Source organism: Lutra lutra, chromosome 5, assembly GCF_902655055.1.
Source record: "Lutra lutra chromosome 5, mLutLut1.2, whole genome shotgun sequence".
Lineage (NCBI taxonomy): Eukaryota > Metazoa > Chordata > Mammalia > Carnivora > Mustelidae > Lutra > Lutra lutra.
In genome coordinates, this window is record NC_062282.1 from 113,453,263 (window position 1) to 113,462,299 (window position 9,037).

At 37.4% G+C, this 9,037-nt stretch overlaps 1 pseudogene; it reads right to left on the minus strand.

The window, feature by feature from the left end:
• Nucleotides 1-858: 858 nt before the first annotated feature.
• LOC125101190 (CDGSH iron-sulfur domain-containing protein 1-like) lies at nt 859-4,419 on the minus strand (annotated as a pseudogene).
• Between the last annotated feature and the right edge of the window lie 4,618 nt (nt 4,420-9,037).

A 9,037-nucleotide genomic window follows, 5' to 3' on the forward strand; every position in this document is an offset into this window, starting at 1 on the left:
TCTCTCACATGTACAATGAAGTATTATATTACCAGTATTTATATTTTATAAATCAAACATTGAACATCTTCTCTTCTTCTGCTCCTTCTTTGAGAAATAAATGGTAACTTTCTCTAAGTGCTGAGCCTCACATGAGGCAATCTGTTAAAAGGCAGTGCAATAAAAACAACAACCTTGCTCGGGAACACTTTCCTCTTTATGTCAAAAGTTGGAGCCTTTTCTCTTTATATCATCAGAAACAGAGAAGAATCTCCTTCTTCTGTTATTGTCCATCCACTATGCTAGTCTTTGATTACTGTATTACAATAAAGTTCATTGAAGCTGATGGTAGTATGTCAAGCAATAGATGCAAGTATGAGAAATATGAAGTCATAGCAGGCAATGATTTTTAAAAAATCAAAATATCCTTTTCATGTAAATGCCTGGGGATGGAGGAGGAGAGAGAGAAAGAAAATTGCAGTATCTACATGCAAAGAATGAAGTGGACCCCTATCTTACAAAACGTAACTCAAATGGATTAAAAACCTACATTTAAGACCAAAACCATAAAACTCCTAGAAGAAAACAAGGGGATAAAGTTTCAGGACATTGCATTTGGCAAAGATTTCTTGGCTGTGACACCAAAAGCACAGTTAACATAGAAAAAATAAACAACACTACATCAAACTTAAAAACTCCTGCACATCAAAGTACACAATCAGCCAAATTGAAAAAGCAACCTATGGAATGTGAGATAATATTTGCAATCATATACCTTATAAGGATATACAACTCGACAAATATGAAAGCTGTAGTTTGCAATATACTACATCTAGAACCCAGAGGAGGTGAATTAGACAGAAGAAATAGTCATTCTAATTAATCAATCAGGTAATATGACACGTTGGTTTGGATCATCAAGACTATCCACTTAAGTTTCCTTTTTCCCTTAATGATTAGAGATCCCAAGTTGTCTCCAGTCTCTTCATTGTGTTTTGTGTGAAACCCATCACAGAATGGGAAATTTTGGGACCTCCAACAACGGCAGTACACACCTTTCCAAGTCCTCCATGTCAAAAGCAGGTAGTATCTTGGGGCTGTCTTTCTGGATGTGAAGGTTTTTACCATAGATTTGTCCAGATGATCTTTAACATAAAATCTTTTGTAGGCTACATAATGAATCGTAGCTATCTCAGCAGCAATGGTAACTGTCACGATATATTCAACTCGTACCTTGAAGTCAGACTCACGGCGCCATTGTTTGCAAGGCATTTGCACAGGACACTAGGCACAAACAGGCTTTCAAGGAGGGCCTGAGTAAAGATGAGAGAAACATCATTTGTGCCCGAACTCCAGACCACTAAGGTGCTGGGACCGAGGTGGATACTAAGCACGTGTGTGTACTTCTGATATTTTTAATATCTAGTTATCAATCTGTCTTTATCCACACACCCATCCATCCAACTCTCCATTCATTCCTCTACATATATATAATTTACCTCCTTCCTTTCCTTCCTTCTACCCCACAAACCTGTGGGTGATTACCTTAGCCATATGTTCCCAAATATTTTAATTCTCTAAGAACTTAAAGAATACTGAAAGAAGAGTTATTAAGAATTTTTAGGAATTACCATAATATCGATGAGACTATGGATATAGCTTGTGCTTTTATTACCTACCTATAAAATCCCCCAAATGAAAAACAACAGCAAATGCGACAACTTTTCTTAAACTAAATGACAAAAGGAAGCTGCACTGTGATTCACTTACTCCCTTACTATTAACAACTATTGTGTTTGCTGTTCTTCACACTAGTTGCTGTGTCAGGACAACTGCATACTTTGCACAGTGTTCTCTAGCAAATGTTTTGAAATTTACCCTCCAGAGACCATCTGCTATAAATGGGCTTCAGTGGAGTTAATGAATATTTTATTACTCTCTCGCCTTTTTTTTGGTTTAAAATGGGAAACATGGGTTAAGTGTGAAGTGTCAAATTAACAATAATGTTTCATTGAACCACTCATTTTCTGAGAAAGTTTTGTTCAGTATATGTGTGTATTTCATGTAATCAGTTTATCAATGTGAATATATACCAGGGAAAACATGAGTGACTCAGTATGAAATGTCGAATACTTTCTAGGCATAATTTCTGGCACTATAAACACATCACTTTTGATTGACTTGAAATAAGGCAGTCATTGACTGGTTCAATGAATCTGATAGGTCATACGTTCTCTTGAAAATCAAATGGCTTGAGAAAATTTTCTGCAGTAAGATTATTCACCTCACACCATTTTTTTCTATTGTCACTGTTTGATCATCTTTTGCTTTGTAGCCATGTAAAACAGTGCTGAACTTCTCAAGTCATTCATTATTTGCCTATCAGAGAATTACTATGAGTTCTGGGTCAAATTTGGGGCTTTAGCCTTCAAAATTCCTTCTTTCTAAAACAAAGAACCATTAATTAAACAATGTTACATGACATCACATTTTTATATTCCAGCAACTGCACATATGTTTTCTGTGGTTTTAAAAACAGATGAGCTGAAATATTATGTGAGATTTAATGACTTCATGTCACAAGATACAATTAAAAATATCTACTGAAGATCTACTGTGCGCCTGATATAATGTTGTGATTTTCAGATGTATCATCTCATTTCATCCCCACACTGATTTATGAGAATGGATATCATCTACATTTTAGAGCTGAGGAAGTTCAAATTCAGAAAGGGCAAGCAGTTTATCCAAGGTCACCCACTTTTAAGTTGAAGTTTCTGTTAGTCTAATGCCAAAACCTAGGTTTTCTGTTTATCATGTGGACTCCAGGCTAATATTGATAGCTCTTCATAACATGAATAGAGTTACTTTTACATTAAAATTTTTAAAAACTCACTTTGCTTTTTCAAAACAAAAGTAAAAAGGAAGAGAAACTTAAGTGCTCTTATTATGTGATAAACATTATGCAAGATATTGTCAAATACTTTCAACTGAATCTTTAAAATAAAAATTAGATTATTTCTATAGTAAATATGATAGGTATGGTTGGAATTCTTAATTCTAGACTTCATTTCTAGTTAACATAATCCATGCTTTTCTTAATTAGGTGGATAATTTATTTTTTAACCTTAGATAAACATTATAGATAATGCATGTTTTGCTTTTAGGTATCAAGGATTGAGCCCCTTTTTTGCTGATTTTATTTATTCACTTACCAAATATTCACCAAGTGTATATAATAGGCCAAGAAGCCTTCTAGGTGTTCAAGTTGTAGATAAAAATATCTATAACTGTAGAACTTACATCCTACTGAATTTTATCTCTAGAACTCACTCATATACTACATGGAAAAATATTAGTTATAGACAATATGCCTATTTGATAATGTTCGTCTACCATTGGTTTAATTTAAGAGGTCAGAATCATCAAAACATCAAACTTAAGTTGTATCTTAATTTGCCAATTGGTAAAACCATTTCTTCCTTTTTTTCTAACCTCAAGAGAATGAGTAGAAAAAGCGCTCACACGTTCACCTGAAAGAAACTTTCTTTCCATCAACAAATAACATCAATAGCAAATTCTGAGATCAAGTAGGTAGCAAATTACTGAGCTTCTTTTATTTTTTTTTCCCCTACAGTCATCTCTCTTGCATTCCTTTGCTTTCTTATCCCATGCCAAAGGCCCAAGACACCTACTTTATATCTCACACCTTCTTACATTCATTCTTTATTACCACTCCTAGTGACATTTCTGTTTCTCCATCATTTTCTTCCATATGAATGCATGCATAAAAAGTTTCAAAGTTGTTACGTGTGTGAAGAAATCTAGTTTCTGTGGTTACAACACTCTCATATAATAAGGTGATGTTGAGCATATATGTTGAGCCATTACAAATTTCATTCAGTCCTTAAAACTTATCATTATGTGTATACAACAGTTGTCTTCATTCTCTGACTACTTGAACAGTTTATTTTTTTTTAAAAGATTTTATTTATTTATTTGACAGAGAGAGATCACAAGTAGACGGAGAGGCAGGCAGAGAGAGAGAGAGAGGGAAGCAGGCTCCCCGCTGAGCAGAGAGCCCGATGCGGGCCTCGATCCCAGGACCCTGAGATCATGACCTGAGCCGAAGGCAGCGGCTTAACCCACTGAGCCACCCAGGCGCCCAACTTGAACAGTTTAAAAAGAGAGAAAGGGTGTTGAGTTTGAGAAGTTCTTTCTAGATCTTAGTTATTAGCCCTTTGTCTGTAGTGTTATTTACGAATATCTTCTCCCATTCCATGGCTTGCCTCTTTGTTTTGCTGACTGTTTCCTTTGCTGTACAGAAGCTTTTTATCTTGATAAAGTCCCAAAAGATCATTTTCTCTTTTATTTCCCTTGCCTTTGGAGATGTGTCTTGAAAGAAGTTGCTGTGGCTGATGTCGAAGAGGTTACTGCCATGTTCTCCTCTAGGATTTTGATGGATTCCTGTCTCACATTGAGGTCTTTCACCCATTTTGAGTTTATCTTTGTGTATGGTGTAAGAGAATGGTCGAGTTTCATTCTTCTATATATAGCTGTCCAATTTTCCTAGCACCATTTATTGAAGTGACTGTCTTTTTTCCACTAGATATTTTTTCCTGCTTGGTCAAAGATTATTTGACCATAGAGTTAAGGGCTCTTTAATTAGTTAATGGGCTCTCTATTCTGTTCCATCGGCCTATGTGTCTGTTTTTGGGCCAGTACCATGCTGTTTTGGTGATCACAGCTTTGTAATATAGCTTGAAATCAGGCAACGTAATGCCCCCAGCTTTGTTTTTCTTTTCCAACATTTCCTTGGCGATTCTGGCAATTTGTTTCCATGCAAATTTTAGGATTGTTTGTTCCAGCACTGAAAAATGCTGATGTTATTTTGATTGGGAGGGTGTTGAAAATATAGATTGCTCTGGGCAACATAAACTTTTTTTTTTTTTTTTAAGATTCTATTTATTTACTTGACAGACAGAAATCACAAGTAGGCCGAGAGGCAGGCAGAGAGAGAGAGGGAGAAGCAGGCTTCCTGCTGAGGAGAGAGCCCGATGCGGGGCTCGATCCCAGGACCCTGGGATCATGACCTGAGCCGAAGGCAGAGGCCTTAACCCACTGAGCCACCCAGGCGCCCCTGGGCAACATAAACATTTTAACAATGTTTATTCTTCCCATCCATGAGCATGGGAAGTTTTTCCATCTTCTTTGTGACTTGTTCAATTTTTTTCATGAGTGTTCTGTAGTTCCTTGCATATAGATCCTTTACCTCTTTAGTTAGGTTTATTCCAAGGTATCTTATGGTTGCTGGTGCTATTGTAAATGGTACTGATTCTCAAATTTCCCTTCCTACAGTTTCATTGTTAGTGTATAAGAAAGCAACTGACTTCTGTGCATTGACTTTGTATCCTGCCACATTACTGAATTGCTATATGAGTTCTGGTAATTTGCAGGTGGAGACTTTTGAGTTTTTCACATAAAGTATCATGTCACCTGCAAATAGAGAGAGTTTGACTTCTTCTCTGCCAGTCTGAATACTTTTTTGTTGTTGTTGTTGTTGATAATATGGGCAGAGGACAAGAATAGACACTTATCCAATGAAGACACACAATGGCTAGCAGACACATGAAAAAATATTCATCATTAGACATCAGGGAAATTCAAATCAAAACCACATTGAGATACCACCTTGCACCTGTTAGAATGGCAAAAATTAACAAGGCAAGAAACAGTAAATGTTGGAGAGGATGTGGAGAAAGGGGAACCCTCTTACACTGTTGGTGGGAATGCAAGTTGGTACAGCCACTTTGGAAAACAGTGTGGAGATTCCTCAAAAAATTAAAAATACAGCTAGCCTATGATCTGGCAATTGAACTACTGGGTATTTACCCCAAAGATACAGATGTAGTGAAAAGAAGGGCCATATGTACCCCAATGTTCATACCAGATAACATCCACAATAGCCAAACTGTGGAAAGAGCTGAGATGCCCTTCAACAAATGAATGGATAAAGAAGATGTGGTCCATATATACAATGGAATATTACTCAGCCATCAGAAAGGATGAATACCCAATTTTTGCATCAACATGGATGGTACTGGAGGAGATTATGCTGAGTGAAATAAGTCAAGCAGAAATAGTCAATTATCATATATTTTCACTTGTGGAACATAAGAAATAACATGAAGGAGGTCAGGAGAAGGAAAGGAAAAGTGAAGGGGGGGAATCAGAGCGGGAGATGAACCATGAGAAACTGTGGACTCTGAGAAACAAACTGAGGGTTTTAGAGGAGAGGGGGATGGGGGCATGGATGAGCCTGGTGGTAGGTATTAAGGAGGACACTTATTGCATGGAGCACTGGGTGTTACATGTAAACAATGAATCTTGGAACACATCAAAAACTAATGATGTATTGTATGGTGACTAACATAACACACACACACACACACACACACAAGATAGAAAGACATAGAAAATTAGGGGTCATTTCTCCACAAAGTACAAATACTATACCCATCCTAGTTAAAAGCAGACAGTTCAGAAACAACAACAACAACAAAATGATAATTTCCAAGAAAGATATTTACATGCTCTTTCCTTAACCTAAACACAGATGAACATGAAAATAGGAAAACCACTGTTAGGTAAAAACCCAACTACATTTAACCTTTGCTGCTAATAGGCAGTCGACATGGAAAGGAAACTTTGATCCCAAGACTTCTGGGCATAAGAGGTAGAGTTGTCCTCTTTTTGCCAAAGACACTGCGGCAAATAAAGACCTTTAAAAAACGTCCTTAGTAGTAAACTTACTTACAGAATTGGAAAGCTAAGTCTGAAATTGCAGCATTTGTATATCCCTTTGCATTAGAAAATAGAAATAGAAACAGCTTATTATATAAAATTATAATTGGTGAGTACTCTAAACTTTTAAAATCAAAACTTGGAACAAAATGCTGTTAGCTTATCAAATTTCACATGGTTAAGGGGTTGGTGTGAATTGGGCTGGATCAGCCTGAAAAGGGATAGGGATGATGCTCTTGGAAGGACATGGAGCCATACGACTCAAAAGGAAATGGTTACACCAGAACAACTCCAGAGACATTCTACCTAATTACAGCTTATCTAAAGACAATTATTACACCAGAAATTCCCTCCTTCCTTCATTCATTTATTCATTGGGATTGAATAACTCATTAAGATCTAGGCAGTAACAACCAGAGAAAGACAATTATCATTGATCTCTCTGGTACGAGGAGTTTGAGATGCAGGGTGGGGGGCCGTGAGGGGTAGTGAAGAAAAAAATGAAACAAGATGGGATGGGGAGGGAGACAAACCATAAGAGACTCTTAATCTCACAAAACAAACTGAGGGTTGCTTGGGGCGTTTGGGGGTAGGAAGGAAAAAATGAAACAAGATGGGATGGGGAGGGAGACAAACCATAAGAGACTCTTAATCTCACAAAACAAATTGAGGATTGCTGGGGTGTGGGGGGATAGGGAGAGGGTGGCTGGGTTATGGACATTGGGGAGGATATGTGCTGTGGTGAGTGCTGTGAGGTGTGTTAGCCTGATGATTCACAGACCTGTACCCCTGAGGCAAATAATACAGTATATGTTAATAAAAAAATGATACCACCTAAAAAACAAAAACAAACAATCAAACAAAAGATCTAGACACTAAGATAGGTGTTAGAGATACATCAGTGAACAAAAAACATAGAATCTCCTCCTCAGAACTCACACTTCAGTTATTTATGTATAGTTTTGGTAGTTTGGTATTATTTGTATAGTAGTAGATACTCTTTGCTGCCGATCCCATATCCATTCACCTCTTTTCCTTTTAAAGCAATCTCTGTATTATCGAAGGTGCCACTGTACTCAGAAAAAGCAGCATTTCCCACCTTCCCTTTAAAAGAGAGATGTTGGGGGGCACCTGGGTGGCTCAGTGGGTTAAAGCCTCTACCTTCAGCTCAGGTCATGATCTCAGGGTCCTGGGATCGAGCCCCGCATCGAGCCCCGCATCGGGCTCTCTGCTCGGCGGGGAGCCTGCTTCCCTCACTCTCTCTGCCTGCCTCTCTGACTACTTGTGATTTCTGTCAAATAAATAAATAAAAATCTTTAAAAAAAAAAAAAAGAGAGAGAGAAATGTGGGGGCATCTGGGTGGCTCAGTGGGTTAAGCCTCTGCCTCTAGCTCAGGTCATGATCTCAGGGTCCTTGTATCAAGCCCCGCATCGGGTTCTCTGCTCAGCAGAGAACCTGCTTCCCCCCTCTCTGCCTGCCTCTCTGCCTACTCACTGTGATCTCTGTCTGTCAAATAAATAAATAAATAAAATCTTTGAAAAAATAAATAAATAGAAGAGAGATGTCTAATCAAATGTCAGCAAAGTCAATGGATGAGGCTTCCAATAAAGCTCTTTAACTCTGAGAGCTCTTTAACTGAGCTCTTTATCCCTGCGCACATTTTTCCCTTCTTCTTTCCTCCTGTATGGAACATGAATATGATGGCCACAGCTGAACAGTTATTTTGAAACTATGAGAAAATTTGAACACGGAAACAATATTCTAAAAATGTAGAGGAGAAAAATCAAAGGAGTCTAATTTTTAGTGAAATTTCAGAGTGACCACAGAAGTTCCGGAAATTCAGTTGCCTCTGAATTTCTTCCACATGAAAAATAAAGTCATGTATTCATCTCAAATTATTATTTGAGTTTTCAAAAATATGCCTTTCTTTCTAATCTTGATATATACCAAATATATATATAATGTGTTATATCTATAGAATAAATTCTAACAAAAACATGAATTTATACACATACCAAAATGTTATTCCAAATGTGGACTTGGTTATTTTCAATTAAAACTTCCACACACCCCTACCATTCCAGCTTTATAAAGCTTTCTGTTGAAAGACAGCTTTAAGCTGTTTTTAAGGAAAGAGACCTAACTTGAGAAACTGGATGGCTATTTTAAGCAGTTTTTCGGTATTCAGGAGGGAGAAACTAGCCAAGAAGAGCCCCTCCCCCAGTGAAGTTCAAGATAAGCTGCTCCTATTTGA